This window comes from Bos mutus, chromosome 27, assembly GCF_027580195.1.
Source record: "Bos mutus isolate GX-2022 chromosome 27, NWIPB_WYAK_1.1, whole genome shotgun sequence".
NCBI classification, from domain to species: Eukaryota; Metazoa; Chordata; class Mammalia; order Artiodactyla; family Bovidae; genus Bos; species Bos mutus.
This window is the reverse complement of record NC_091643.1, coordinates 30,826,506-30,841,078: the sequence shown is the minus strand read 5'-3', so window position 1 is coordinate 30,841,078 and position 14,573 is coordinate 30,826,506. Positions and strand designations below refer to the sequence as shown.

At 44.3% G+C, this 14,573-nt stretch overlaps 2 long non-coding RNA genes across 2 annotated transcripts in view; both read left to right on the top strand.

Annotated features, from left to right (window-relative positions):
• Positions 1–6,958: 6,958 nt before the first annotated feature.
• LOC138985977 (uncharacterized) lies at positions 6,959–10,296 on the top strand. The gene is made up of 3 exons (XR_011462911.1): positions 6,959–7,114; positions 7,747–7,921; positions 9,806–10,296. It is a non-coding gene; the product is annotated as an uncharacterized lncRNA (long non-coding RNA).
• A 353-nt stretch (positions 10,297–10,649) lies between these two features.
• LOC138985934 (uncharacterized) overlaps positions 10,650–14,573 on the top strand; it is a 29,071-nt gene continuing 25,147 nt past the window's right edge. Inside the window, exon 1 of the long non-coding RNA XR_011462862.1 lies at positions 10,650–11,187. This is a non-coding gene — a long non-coding RNA (uncharacterized lncRNA). The remainder of the gene's footprint in view (positions 11,188–14,573) is intronic.

Below are 14,573 nucleotides of genomic sequence, written 5' to 3'. Positions count from 1 at the left end.
TGGGCACTCAGTGCTCCCAGCTCCTCTGATTGCAGGCTCTCAGTACAACAGCATGACTTCACCAAACCCACCTAGTTGGCAGAAGCGCTCTTTCTGCCTTTAGGGGGCCCACAGTCGGGGCTCAGTGCTCACTGCCGGTGCCCCTGCAGCTCCGGATTCCTCCTCCTGACGTGGGGGAAGATCCTGAACAGAACAGAGACAAACTCGAGGGCTTTCCTGTGGCCGTGTGCTGTGCTGTGCTTTGTCTCTCAGTCATGTCTGAGTCTTTGTGACCCGATGAACTGCAGCCCACCATACTCCTCTGTCCTTGGGATTCTCCAGGCCAGAATACTGGAGTGGGTAGCCTTTTCCTTCTCCAGGGGATCTTCCCAAGCCAGGGATCAAAACCAGGTCTCCCGCATTGCAGACGGATTCTTTACCATCTGAGCCACCAGGGAAGCCCAAGAATACTGGAGTGGGTAGCCTGTCCCTTCTCCAGGGGATCTTCCCAACCCAGGAATCGAACCAGGGTCTCCTGCATTGCAGGCAGATTCTTTACCAGCTGAGCTACCAAGGAAGCTGTCTTGTGGCCATGGAAGTTGATCAAAAGCTTTTCTAACTGCAGTGCTGTCTCTTATTGCTCTCAAGCTTCATCCACCCGGGATGAATGGAGTTTATCTTTCTCAAATTAAGGAGTTTCCTGAACTAGAGGACACAGAGGAAATCCAGTGCCATGCTGGAGCAACCCCTGTGAAGCTTTCACCAGAGCAGACTTGCTTCATGAGCTTAAAAATCTGTAAACACTTTTCCTAGCCAATGGTTTCCCATCTAACTGAGGAGTGTGCATGGAGACTCACATGCTTCTGTGTTTGGATGTAACCTCCCAGGGAATAGGTCTCCGAGGGAGGAGAGTGAGAAGCCTTCTTCAGCTCTCCACTCTGTGCTCCATGATGTAGTCCATCAGAGTCTGTTGAAAGTGTTAGTCACTCAGTTCTGTCCAACTTTTTGTGACCCATGGACTGTAGCCCACCAGGCTCCTCTGTCCCTGGATTCTCCAGGCAAGAATACTGGATTAGGTAGCCATTCCTTTCTCCAGGGGATCTTCCTGACCTAGGAACTGAACCCAGGTCTCCTGCTTTGGAGGCAGATTGTTTACCATCTGAACCACCAGGGAAGAGTCTGTTGGGCAGGAGGGAAACCGAGACTTTGAGTCCCTTTCTTGCTGATGAAAGCAAGCAGCATTTAAGAGCTTGGAAATATTCAGCCATCCACGCCCATCATCCACTCTGCCTTACCTCCTGTGCCCACATCAGATGTAGGCAGAGCTTAGCCCTGGAAGTTAGATGGCTTACGTAACTCACCACTGTCCACTATTTTGATCACACTACCAGGGTAGCTTAAGTAGCTGGCATCCTCTCCTTTTCAAGAAGGGGAGATTTGGACTCAGAGGTCAGGTCTATTGTCCACAGTGACAAACAGCAGAGTCAGGAGTCAAACCCCAGCCAGCCTCACCCCAAAGCCTAGATCTCAGGGATGTCAGGCTGCCTTCTGTACTTTTAGATAAACGGAAAGTATCATTTCCCCTTCTATTTATAAGACGGAGTTACTTATACAATTTGTGCTTCCAGTGTTTTTGGAGTGTAGCATGCCAAACCAGGCTCGCAAAGGGTCACAGCAGAATGTGTCCACAGTCTAACCACAGTGCTGTTTACAGAAGACAGACTTCAGAGCAAGAGAAATTCCACAGAGCGTCATGTTTCTGTGAAGCCAAGCCATCAGGAAGTTTCTTTTTAAAAGAGTATTTAACTTTTTTTTCTGTTTATAAAAATAATGCACAATGAGTAAAAAAAAATGGAAAAAATAAAAGCCACCTATAATGTTAACATTATGGTATACACAGTTTTAATACTACTATTTGTACACATATATGTATACCTGCATATACAGGGCTTCCCAGGTGGTGCTGTTGGTAAAAGATCCCATCTGCCAGTGCAGGAGACATATGAGACAAGGGTTCGATCCCTGTGTTGGGAAGATCCCCTGGAGGAGGGCACGGCAATCCACTCCAGTATTCTTGCCTGGAGAATCCCATGGACAGAGGAGCCTGGTGAGCTACAGTCCATGGGGTTGCAAAGAGTTGGACACAACTGAAGTGACTGAGCACCCATGCGCGTGTATATACATATACATCTTTTAATAAACATATATGTATTAATATGGCTTGCATATTTAATATATTTATAACAGTATATATTGTATATATAAAAATCTTTTAATAAAGTTAGACTAATGCTATATAGCATTAGTCTAATTTTATATAATTATATATAAAATATACATATGATTTAATATATATACGGCTGGGGTTTCTTTTAAGCATGACGCATTCTCTCACCATCTGGCCAGCCATTAGCCACTCCGTGGATCAATCCAGGGTCTTCCTCCAGGGCATCTCACCTTACAAACAAAGTGCTACCCTGGGAGGATTTCCTGTCCTTGGCTGCCCCCAATGGGGCTACAATGACTGTCAGCCCACTTTGGGCTGGTGCAGGCATCTGGTAGAAGGCCATCTAAATCTGGCTTGACTTGCCATCTCTTTTCATCAGTTGGTCATTGAGATTCGCCACAAGGCCACGGGCATCAGCTGAGGTCACCAGTGTGGCTGGTCCGAGCATGCTGGGGTACAACTGACTGGCTTCTGGGCCTAATCTGTGCCTTCAGGAACAGTTAGGCATCAACCTGTGTATATCATCTCTCTGTAATGGTTGAGCACTTCTTGAAATGTTCAAGTTTATGGTCAAGCGAACCAGATAGCACATGTTCACGAATGGCAAGTATCAGGTGTCTGTCTGGTCATTTGGGGGACTGCAGTGAGTTGCCACTCTGCCCCTCTGCCCTGCCCCCTACCCAGGTTCTAATGGCAAGCTAGGAGCTGTTACTCCCAAAAGGAGACGAGGTATTTGTTGGAAACTAGCTTAAATCATAAATCTTAAGGTCCTGCATTTTTAATGCTCCACGGAAGCTTGAGATAGGCTCCAAATGTGTCCTGTCCGTCATCTGGTGAGTGGATACGGTGTGTTCATACAAGGAAAGTTATTCAGCCACAAAAAGAATGAAGTACCAATATATGCTGCAAACTGGGTGGATACTGAAAGCATTATGCCAAGTGGAAGAAGCCAGATGCAAAAACCCACGTGTATGATTCCGTTTATATGAAGTATTCAGAATAGGCAAGGCTGTAGAGACAGAAAGCAGAAAAGCAATGACTGCAGCTGGGCGAAGGTGGGAATGAGGTGGTGTTGGGTGCATGACTGCTTGGTGGGCGTGGAGTTTTCTTCTGGAGTGATCTAAAAGTCCTAGAACTAGACAGACGTGATGGTTGCGAAACACTGTCAACATACCAAACACCACTGTGTAATGGTTAAAAAGGTGAATTATATTATATGCATTTTACCACAATTTTTAAAAAGTCACAGAATTACATGAGATTTCTTTTTGTAAACACCCTTTTGTCTATCTGGGAGTTTTAAGTTGTTATTACTTTTTTCTCATTGCTTTTCTTTATTATGTCCTCAGACTTTTCAAATGGTTTGTAACAGTAGGTATTTCTCTTGTGCCCAGTGTTTTCCAGGAAATCCGCCATTCACAGCCCTGATTCTCCTGATCTGAAAGTGAAAGTCGCCCAGTCGTGACCAACTCTTTGCGACCCCATGGACTATACAGTCTATGGAACTCTCCAGGCCAGAATACTGGAGTGGGGAGCCCTTCTCTTCTCCAGGGGATCTTCCCAACCCAGGGATTGAACCCAGGTCTCCTGCATTGCAGGCGGATCCTTTAACAGCTTGGTTAATTTCTCTGCAGGCTTGCTCCATGGAAATTCCCTTGACTTACCTTCACCTGTACTTTGCCTGCACCTCTGTTCCCCCTCACCTTTTATGTTTCTGTTCTTTGCTTAATTGAAGCATATCTTCAAGTAATTGCAGATTGTCCCATCTGGAAATGTCTATAATCCACCCTTAAAACTGATCAATTAATTGCCGTAGTTAAATATACTTTGCCCTCTGCTTTTTTCTAGGCTTCAGTGTTGCTTCTGTTTTCTCACATTTTGTATGTTACTTGTTTTTTTATAAGACGTTATGAGATTCTTCTTATTATCTATAGTATTCTGAAATTTCATTAAGATATGCTTGGATAGAAGCCTTTTTTCATGCATTCATTTGCTTGTGTATTCAAGTGGTCTCTGAAAATATAAAGACTTTTATTTTTCAACTCAGAAATTTTTCTGTGTTATATCTTCACTAATTTTCACTCCTCTATTTTCTCTAGTCTCTCTTCCCCAAACCGTTATTTGGAAGGACGTCATATATATTTCCAGAGAGGCAATGGCACCCCACTCCAGTACTCTTGCCTGGAAAATCCCATGGACGGAGGAGCCTGGTAGGCTGCAGTCCATGGGGTCGCTGGGAGTCGGACACGACTGAGCGACTTCACTTTCACTTTTCACTCTCATGCATTGGAGAAGGAAATGGCAACCCACTCCAGTGTTCTTGCCTGGAGAATCCCAGGGACGGGGGAGCCTGGTGGGCTGCCGTCTATGGGGTCACACAGAGTCGGACACGACTGAAGTGACTTAGCAGCAGCAGCAGCATATATATTTCTAAAAGATGCAAGACGTCATATATAGTTCTCTTAGTTTTTTTATAGTTTCTTTTAGGCATGTCTCTCCCAGTTGTTTTTTTTTTTTAAAAAAGAGATTTCCTTGACTCCTTCCTCCAATTACCCTATTGATTTATTTCATCTTGCCTCTCATTTTTTAAAAAAATATTTTTATATGGGCCATTTTTAAAGTCTTTCTTGAATTTGTTACAATATTGCTTCTGTTATGTTTTGGGGTTTTGGCCATGAGGCATGTGGTCTCTTTGCTCCCTGGCCAGGAATGAAACCTGCACCCCTGCATTGGAAAGCAAAGTCTTAACCGCTTGACCACCAAGGAAGTACTTCTCATATTTTTAATTTGTAAGAATTTTCAACTTGTTTCATATCCATTCCTTTATCAAAACATCCTGCTTTAATTTTATAGATAAAATATCATTCTTCAATCTTCGGGGAATGCCAAAGTTGTGTGTTCATTTAGTTATTTCCCTATTTTCCACATCATTCCTTCCTTCTGGGATCACATTTTCAATCTGTTTATCATGAAGTCTTACTTTATATTGATCTCAAGTTATCCATTCATATTTAAGAGTAAGAGTCAAAAAGAAGGTTGAGAACATTGTGTACTGGAATAAGGTTCTTGTTTTGTTTTGTTAGGTCTATCAGGCAGGAAGGCAGCTATTACCATTAGGAGTCCATCAAAAGCCAGAATGTGGAGGTCTTTCAAGGGGAAGGTAGTTATTTCATTTTCCAAAAACGAAACTCTGATTCTTCAGCTTTGGAATGCTTAGGTCATAGCATTCTGTGGAATAGGCTGGGACGTTGATTGCTTAATTTACCGACTTTTAAAGAAGCCACATGTTTGCAGCCTCAAGTTTCACCTCCCTCTTGCCATTCCGAAGTCTCCAATTCCTAAGCCCTGGAGGAATCCCACAGGGCGCACCATCTCCCCCTCCCTTTGATCCAGATTCCCCCGGGTGAGTACTCGATGCTTTCTTCCTCCTCCTTGCGTAGTTCATCCATCATGCTCCCCAGGCCTTCTTCCCTTCAGAGTTTTGTGGAAATCCCTCATCTGCGGATGGGCCCTCTCCAATCTCTCTGACACTGCAGGTTAATATGTTTTTAATCTTTTATTATCCTTACATTATAGGGTGTCTCCAGGGAGAAGAACTTTTTTTTCCTCTTTTTGCTATGGACTTAACCTCTCAATTTATTAATTTCGCCCAACTGCAAAATGATCTTTTCTAAAGTTACTTATAATTTTAAAATTCTGTTATAAATCTCTTCCCTACTTGTGAGTTGACCTTATATCCCCAAAGCCTCTGCTTCACCAAGTTGCTTCAAGTCTTCCTCAGACTTAATGTTGACTGAGTGAATAATTTAACTTTTTTTCCTAAAGGGACTGATTTATTTTGACCTGCTCCATGATCTCCCTCGGAGAAGGCAATGGCACCCCACTCCAGTACGCTTGCCTGGAAAATCCCATGGACGGAGGAGCCTGGTGGGCTGCAGTCCATGGGGTCGCGAAGAGTCAGACATGACTGAGCGACTTCACTTTCACTTTTCACTTTCATGCATTGGTAGGAAATGGCAACCCACTCCAGTGTTCTTGCCTAGAGAATCCCAGGGACGGGGGAGCCTGGTGGGCTGCCGTCTATGGGGTCGCACAGAGTCGGACACGACTGAAGTGACTCAGCAGGATGATCTCCTAGAGTTCTCTGGAGAAGCATTAACCATTACATGTAGTTAACAACTCCTCTCTCTCACCTGGGTCAGCCTGCAGAATGACTCACGTGAAAAGTATCTTGAAGGCAAGTGTTCGCCTTTGTGATTTTCAGGTTAGGGCTTACGTTCAAAATGTCTCCGATTTTTGTTAATGGCATCTTAATATTCGTAGATGTCTCTTCTAATTTTCAGTCCTATGAGACTTTTGTTATACTCTAGTTTCTGCTGTTCTGGACAAAGACTATCATTTTGAAGTTTCCTTTGGCACTTTCCCAAAGTGAATTTCGACCATACCACTCATTCTCTTTTTGAAGTCAGATGACTCTACATTTGGTGAAAACCTGTCTGGATATGTTGTATGATGCAGATAGAAGTCTAATTTTTGTTTTGCTCTATTTTTGGTTCTGTTGATTGATTCAATTTAAAACCTAATAAAGTGTGTATCAGACAAATTTCTTCATCATACAATACTGTTGAGAGGGAACTCAATATTACACTTAGTTCTTCTTATATGCCAGGCACTGTTTTGGAGAATTTGTATTCATTAATGCCTTTAATCCTCAAATGATCATGTATTTTTACATTGTACAGACGAGAAAAAGGGAAGCCAGGGTATAAATTCAGGCGGTTGGGCTCCAGAAGGACATTTTTGTGGAAAGTTGTTTCTTTTCTTTTAGAAATTGTCCAGATAATACCTCATCCTAAGGAAGAGACATGAACCCTGGAGTTATTTTGGTGGAGAAATACAAGGAAGAAGGTAAATATCTCAGAAATCAGAAGATGATACCCTTGTTTGTTAGGAATTATAAAAGTTTCGTTAAAAAAAAAAACAAAAAACAGGAACCACAGAGCAGAATATCCAGAGACTAATAAGCCTTGGTTTTAGAGGCAACTGCTGCTGCTGCTGCTAAGTCGCTTCAGTCGTATCCGACTCTGTGCGACCCCATAGACGGCAGCCCACTAGGCTCCCCGTCCCTGGGATTCTCCAGGCAAGAACACTGGAGTGGGTTGCCATTTCCTTCTCCAATGCATGAGAGTGAAAAGTGAAAGTGAAGTCGCTCAGTCGTGTCCAACTCCTAGTGACCCCATGGACTGCAGCCTACCAGGCCCCTCCGTCCATGGGATTTTCCAGGCAAGAGTACTGGAGTGGGTTGCCATTGCCTTCTCCTTTAGAGGCAACACTCTCATACAAATGTTTTAAAATTCTTCCATATCCTACATTCAATATCACTTTTTGATATATTATGGAAAAATATTGAAAAGAATTTTGTACCCAAATTGACTTATCTACTCACTCATTCAACAAGTTTTTTAATTCACTGATACATCTATATACATACATATATACATTCTTTTTTTAATGTTCATTTCCATCATGGCTTATCATAGGTGCACTCTTCAATAGTTAAGATACGGAAACACCCTAAATGGCCATTGACAGAGGAATGGATACAGAAAAGGTGGCACTTATGTACTGTGGATTACTAATCAGCTATAAAAAAAAAAAAAGGACAAAATACTGCCATTTGCAGCAACACGGATGCAACTAGAGATTATAAGTGAAGTAAGTCATTCAAAGAATATTTTTTGAGCACCAGCTGAGAAGCTGACGTCAGTCTAGGTGTAGAGGATGTGTTTGTGAACTAAAACTGAGCTATTTTCAAGCGGGTTGTTGGCAGGTGGGGGCACCACCAGCAAGAAACATCAGAAACGGATGATGTGGTAGAGGATGCCATGGAAGGAAGGAAGAACAGCCCGGGATGAGGGAGATTTGGAATCCCTAAGGAGATGGGCACAGGTTACAGTTTCCAACGTGGTGGCTGGGATAAGCCTTTAGAGCAGGTTAGAACTGAGCTAAGGCTTGAAGGAAGTCAACGTGTTAGCCTTGTTCTATCTAGGGGAAGGCTGTTCCCAGCAGAGGGAATCGCTAAAGAGGAGCACCCCAGCATGTTGGAAAAACAGCAAGGAGGCCCCCCAGCAAAGAGAAGAGATGAACTCCGAGAGGGATTGGGGATCCAGAAGTTATGGGCTTCGTAGGTTGTTTGGGGGGCCATGACTTTTACTCTGAGTGAAATGGAAAAGCAAGACAAGGTTTGACACAGTCCAGCTTAGGTTTACAAAGACTGCTCTGGCCACTGTGTTGAGAAGAGATTACAGAGGAACAGGAAATGGATCAAAAAGATTGCTAGGAGACCAGCACAGTAAGCAGGTGGGAGGTGATGGGGACTTGAACCATTGCAGGGGAGGAGGTGAGGAGTGTTCAGATACGAATGTGTTTTGAAGTTGGAGCCAGTAGAATTTTCTTATATTGGACTTGGGTTGAGAGAAAACTCAGCATGCAGGATTGAACTCTGGTTTTTAACTTGAGCATCTGATGTCTCCTCCATGAGGACGATGGGGAAAGTTGTGAGTGGAACAGTTTTGGGGATCTGTACCTATTGAGGTTGACATGTCAGACATCTGAGTGTCAAGCAGGCAGTTATACAAGTGAGGCGTTTAAAAGGGAAGTGTGAGCCAGAAATATAAATCACTCCCATGAATACTTGACTACAAACGATTCATCTCGTTTACAATGGGGTATACTTTTAAAAGCAATCATCGGGAGAGCACTTAGGAATTTGTATAAAGTGAGAACCTTTAAAATCTACAAACTGTCTCAAGTAAAGAAAATATTTGTGAATTCTGAGTCTAATAATCAGATGGACATAATATGTTTTATAAATATTATGGGCTGAACCGTGTCTCCCCAAAATTCCTCCACTGAAGTTCTAACCCCCAGTATCCTAGCCTGTGACTGTGTTTGAAGATGGGGCCTTTAAAGAGGTAATTAAAATAACATGAGGGCATGCGGTGGGCCTTAATCCAGTATGACTGGCGTCCCTGTAAGAGGAGGTTACAACACAGACACACGGGCAGGGACGCACGCGTGAAAACATAAGGAGAAGGCAGCCAACTGCAAGCCCAGGAGAGAGGCCTCAGAAGAAACCAGCCCTGTGGAGGCCCCGACCTGGGATTTCTAGCTTCCACAAATATGAGAAAATAAATTTCCGTCATAAATGCCCAATCTGTAGTACTTTGTTGTTTATTAGTACAAGGACACAACAGATAGCAAATTGAACTTGAATTAATTATGTAGGTTTTGTATTTTTACAGCAGTTATATATATATATATTTTTTTAATTTTGCAGAGTTTTGTAAGCACTGAAGTATGTGCAGTCTGGGCATTTGAGGCTGAAATGCTGCTGGGGAGGGGTGTGGGGGGCGGCGGGGGAGGCACTGTGGTCAAGAGAGAGAAGGCTTTAATTGAAGGCTTGGAAGTGCAGAATTTCCTCCCGAGAGGATGAGCTCGCCTGTTTTATTCAATGTGTATCTAGAGGGATGATAACTTTGTGTTTTCTCGTTCTGCCTTTTCACTTATTTTTTCCTGCCTGGGTGTTGCTTTTCACAGGGAGAAACAATGACTTTTTAACTCCACTCCTTTCAGAAGAAGGCTTTATTAGCATCTTTATCTTACCGAAGGTGAGGCGAGTCATTGAAATTTAATATTATTATCCAGAATCTAGTGTGCGCCGTGTGTATGTGTCAGTTTAAATGTGTTCATGAATAAGATACTGTGAAAACAGTTGTTAGGAGATTTAACTTAGTGCAATTAATAGTCAGCAGTTGGGTGCAGCAAGTCTCTGCCTGTTCATTACTCACAGCTGAACAGATCGAGTCACTTGGTCATGTGCTGAATATCATCATTTGCTCAGTGGTGTAGAGTCTCGAAAGACAGTGTGGTCAGCTGGGATCCGTACCTGAAACTGACCTTGCAAAGATCCAGAAACCCATCTCTGAATTGCTGGCAACACCAGATATTCCTGGAAGGGAGGAGAAAATGAAACATTCCCACTTACTCAGAGATAAGGCTTTGAAGGGAGCCGACTGGCTGAGGTAGCCTTCTCTCGGCTCCCTGAGAGCCAGGTGTGAAGCACCCTGTAGTAGCTTCCGGAACATTCCCTGGGGCCCAGCACACAGAAAGCTTTGGGTATGTCGGCTAAACAAATAGATATGATTTTTTTTCCCCCTTAGGAGTGAGTTTTGCTAGAAGGTGTGGTGGGGGTGGGGGGTGGGGGATGAGCCTGGAATGCAAGATTGGCACTTTTAAAATAAAACAAGCGAAACTAACTTTTTAATGAAAATTCAGTAAATCCAGAACTCAATCAAAAATCCAGAATCAAGGCTTGGACCCAGAAGGAGACTCTAGCTGGAGACGGATTCCCAGGCTCCCTTCTTTGCTAAGGTTTTACTTCTGCTGGGGTTCGCTGGACTCCGCTGACCTCAGGGGTGTCCCTACTTGAAAAATGCTTGCCTGAGCCTGGATGCCATCACCTTCTTTGTGTTCCCTTCAGTATAGCTACAGGAGGTGGGGCCCTGCAGACAGGGTTCCAGAAGGTGGAGCAGATGGAAAAGAAGACACAGTACACGTGAGCATTGGAACAGCCCCACTTTGAAAGACTGAGCTAATTCCTTTTCACCTCCAAAGACCTGGTACAAAACCAGGTCACTCCTTCTGGGTTCTTGAGTCCCAGCTCTTGGTTTTGCTTCAGAAAACATACCTGCCCATCAAGATTGTGACCCCGAAAGCCAGGGTCCCTTTCTCTGTCCTATCTGAGGCTCTCCCTCCAAATTCCGGGTTGAAGTTGGAGAAATGGGCTCCCTTCCCTCCCCACCAACATTACTCTTCCTCCAGTGAGCCCTCCATCCTTACAAGCAGAGAAGGACCGTGTGCTGCCCAAGAGCCACCTGAGCACCGCAAGCCAGAGTCGCCCCAGGGAGCGTCTGTCACAGGTAGCCACGGTAGGACCAGCTGCCACCGTTCCCCGTCACATGCTGACACCAGCACATTTGGAGGGAGAGAGGAAAGACACATCGTGAGAGCAGCTCATTGACAGGTGGCCCTGCCCCCCTGGGAACCAGCTCTGCCTGCTTTCCAGTTCCACCCACGACCTGCTCTGCATTTATGATATTTGAGCTGGGGGATCGGAAGATTGAAGTAGAGCAACTGTGTCTTTAAAGTGGTCACAGGAATGTCAAAAACACGCAGCAGCTCCATTTTAATGGTTTTTCTTGGGGAGTAGGCAGCCTGGCCGCCAGCCCTGCCTCATCCATGCCTCCTTGTGTCCTGAGTCAGGGGCTCCTGGAAAGAAGGATGCTCCAGAGAGCACGTGGGGCCACTTCCTTTCTCCTTGGCTGGGATTTGGGGTGTAAAACTCTCAGAACAAGGCTGGTCTCTCACACCTGTCACTCCCTCAGCCTATTTGGGGGGTTTTCTGGGCCTTTCTCTGTCATTGGCTGCGTACATGCATGGTTAGTCGCTTCAGTCGTGTCTGACTCTTTGCGACCGCATGGGCTATCGCCCGCCAGGCTCCTCTGTCCATGGGATTCTCCAGGCAAGAATACTGGAGTGGGTAGCCATGCCATCCTCCAGGGGATCTTCCTGACTTAGGGATCGAACCTACATCTCTTAGTCTTCTGCATTGGCAGGCGGGTTCTTTACCACTGGTGCCACCATTGACTAACAGATGCCTAATGGTTTCACGTTTTAATCCCCACTCCGCTAACTTTTCCATCAGCACCACACCCACCCTTGTAATGGTCCTGAACTTGCTGTTGTTCAAACATGAGCTCCTGAACTGCAAACTCAACTTTATGATTTAATGCACAGGTTTTTTTTTCCCCCTAGGAAATTTATCTGATCTTGGCCAGGTTTTAGTATGTCATTATGCCATATGTAATGTTCTTAGATTAATCTTCCTTCTCACTCCCTCAGCTTGGCTTTATATTAGTCATACCTGGGATCAGAAATGCTTTGTTTCTTCATATTCTGAATACTGATATTTCAGATAGATATGGAAAATCTCTTTGGAAGCCTCAGAGAGGCTTCATTTGGCTGAGAAAGGGGTTGAGGAGAGATATCTTGTATCGTTTGTAAGATATAAGAAGGGCTTCTCTGTGTTTTTCTGTTGTTTAGGTTTTTTTAAAGGATGACCTGGGCTACACTTGAGACTTCTTGAGCGTTTGAGTCCGTCTGGCACTTTTATCTTTTACTACTTCCCGTCTCAGTTTTATTCAGCGTGGGGCAAAAACAGTCACAAAACTTCACCACAAAAACATTAGTCAAGAGGTGAACCCTTTGTTCTTTGCCAAAAGCTTGGAGAAAAAGGAGGTTCAGAATTTAGATTCCACCCCCCACCCTTGTCTTTCCTAGAAAGAGCTCTTCTTTGGAAATAACTCAAGACCACAGATTCTTCCTAATCCCACCTGTCTTTGAATCTTTGTGATTTTCAGTCTAAATAAAGTAAATGTTCTTGACTTTCCGCTGGGTTTCTAAATGAGGAAGCCATGTGCAAAGTCCCTCTGCAGGGCTCTTTTGGTATTTGAAACTTTAGTTCTCTCCCAAATGATGATGGTTCCTCGGTGAATCTTGACAATCATTTCTAAATTAGCCTTGTCTGAACTTGTGCTTGGTAATCTCAGGTATTTAATTGTAAGTGTCATAGATTCCTAGCATTTCCAACGCAGGTGTCAGATTAAAAAAGACAGTTTGACGTCCTCATTGCATGGGTCATTTTAGTCATCTTGCACACCAGGAGCGAGGTAATTAATATTGTCCCCTCACTGCAGGGCTGCAGTACATGTGGCACTTCCAGGTATGGACTGTGATACACATCGTACCAGCGGTTTTTCTTATGAGGCACCACAGAGAATACCAGGGTCAGAAAGCCAGACCGTGAAAAGTAACGAGGTAATTCTATCAAGAAGCGGAGTAGCCAGAGCTAATGCGTGGTCCTGTCTGCTGAAATGTTTATTTTACATAATTCTTGAAAAGTGAGCGGAAACCATGCTTTTAAGTTGGCTTAAGAGAGATTGTGTTATGGAGGAAGTCAGATGCGCAAAGTGTTCAAAGGAGGACACTTTGGAGCTTAGAGTCAGATTTGTTGTTCTTCAGCTTCTCACCAGTTGCTGCGCAGAGCTCACTGCTGGTTTTGAAATCAGTCAGGCTTCTGGACAAAGTAGGAAAAGAATCAACCGTGGGGAAATGGCCATTTCTGGTACCAATTTTGATGTTGCTTCACAGTCAGTGTTTTTTCAGTTCTTCCCAAATATTTATCCCTTTTCAGGCATCAGAGTGTTCAAGTCCTTACCTCCTTTTTAGCTGGAATTTCACTGGAGAATTTAAATGAGTAATCAGTAGGTTGCTTAGTGAGCAAGGGATTCAGAGACAAGGGGAGTGAATTGTTTCAGGGGATGATACCTCTGGGTGAGGGAGGGACCCATTACTAGTGCCTGCAGACAGCAGCCTGGCCACCTCTTCTGACTCCATTTGTGTCCATCCGTTCCCTGCTTCTCTGCATGGGTTGTACCCCAGGAATCGTGTCAATCTCTGCTTTGGGCTTTACCTTTTTTTCCAAGTTCTGGATATGTATCCACCCATTGCCCAAGTCATGCACATGAATATACTTAGAGAGTACCTGCCTACCAGGCTTTGGTTCCCAATTTTTCTCCAATCAAGGCATCATACAATTGATTTTGTGTCCCCTCACTAGCAGAGAAGGCGATGGCACCCCACTCCAGTACTCTTGCCTGGAAAATCCCATGGACGGAGGAGCCTGGTGGGCTGCAGTCCATGAGGTCACTAGAGTCGGACACGACTGAGCGACTTCCCTTTCACTTTTCACTTTCATGCATTGGAGAAGGAAATGGCAACCCACTCCAGGGTTCTTGCTTGGAGAATCCCAGAGACGGCAGAGCCTGGTGGGCTGCCATCTATGGGGTCGCACAGAGTCGGACACGACTGACGTGACTTAGCAGCAGCAGCAGCCCCTCACTAGATCACACCCTAGTCCCTGCCTTCTGAGATTGCCCCATGTTGATTTTAATAGGATTAGAGATGGTTTCAAGCTCAGTTTAGTTTAGTGAATGAAAGTTTACTGGGTATATACCACTGAAACTGAAAACATCCAGTGTCTCTTTTGGAGGAACTCAAAGGAAACCTGAGCCTGGTAAAGATGAGTAGAACAGAAAACCATTTCTAAATTCCTCAGTGGCATTGCTTACTTCATGGATTCGTGTCATTACTGTTATTTTATATTACAGTAACATTTCCAGTCTGTCACATTTCCCCCTGTGGTTGGGGGAGGGAAATCAGTGAATGGTGCATCTTGAACAGAATT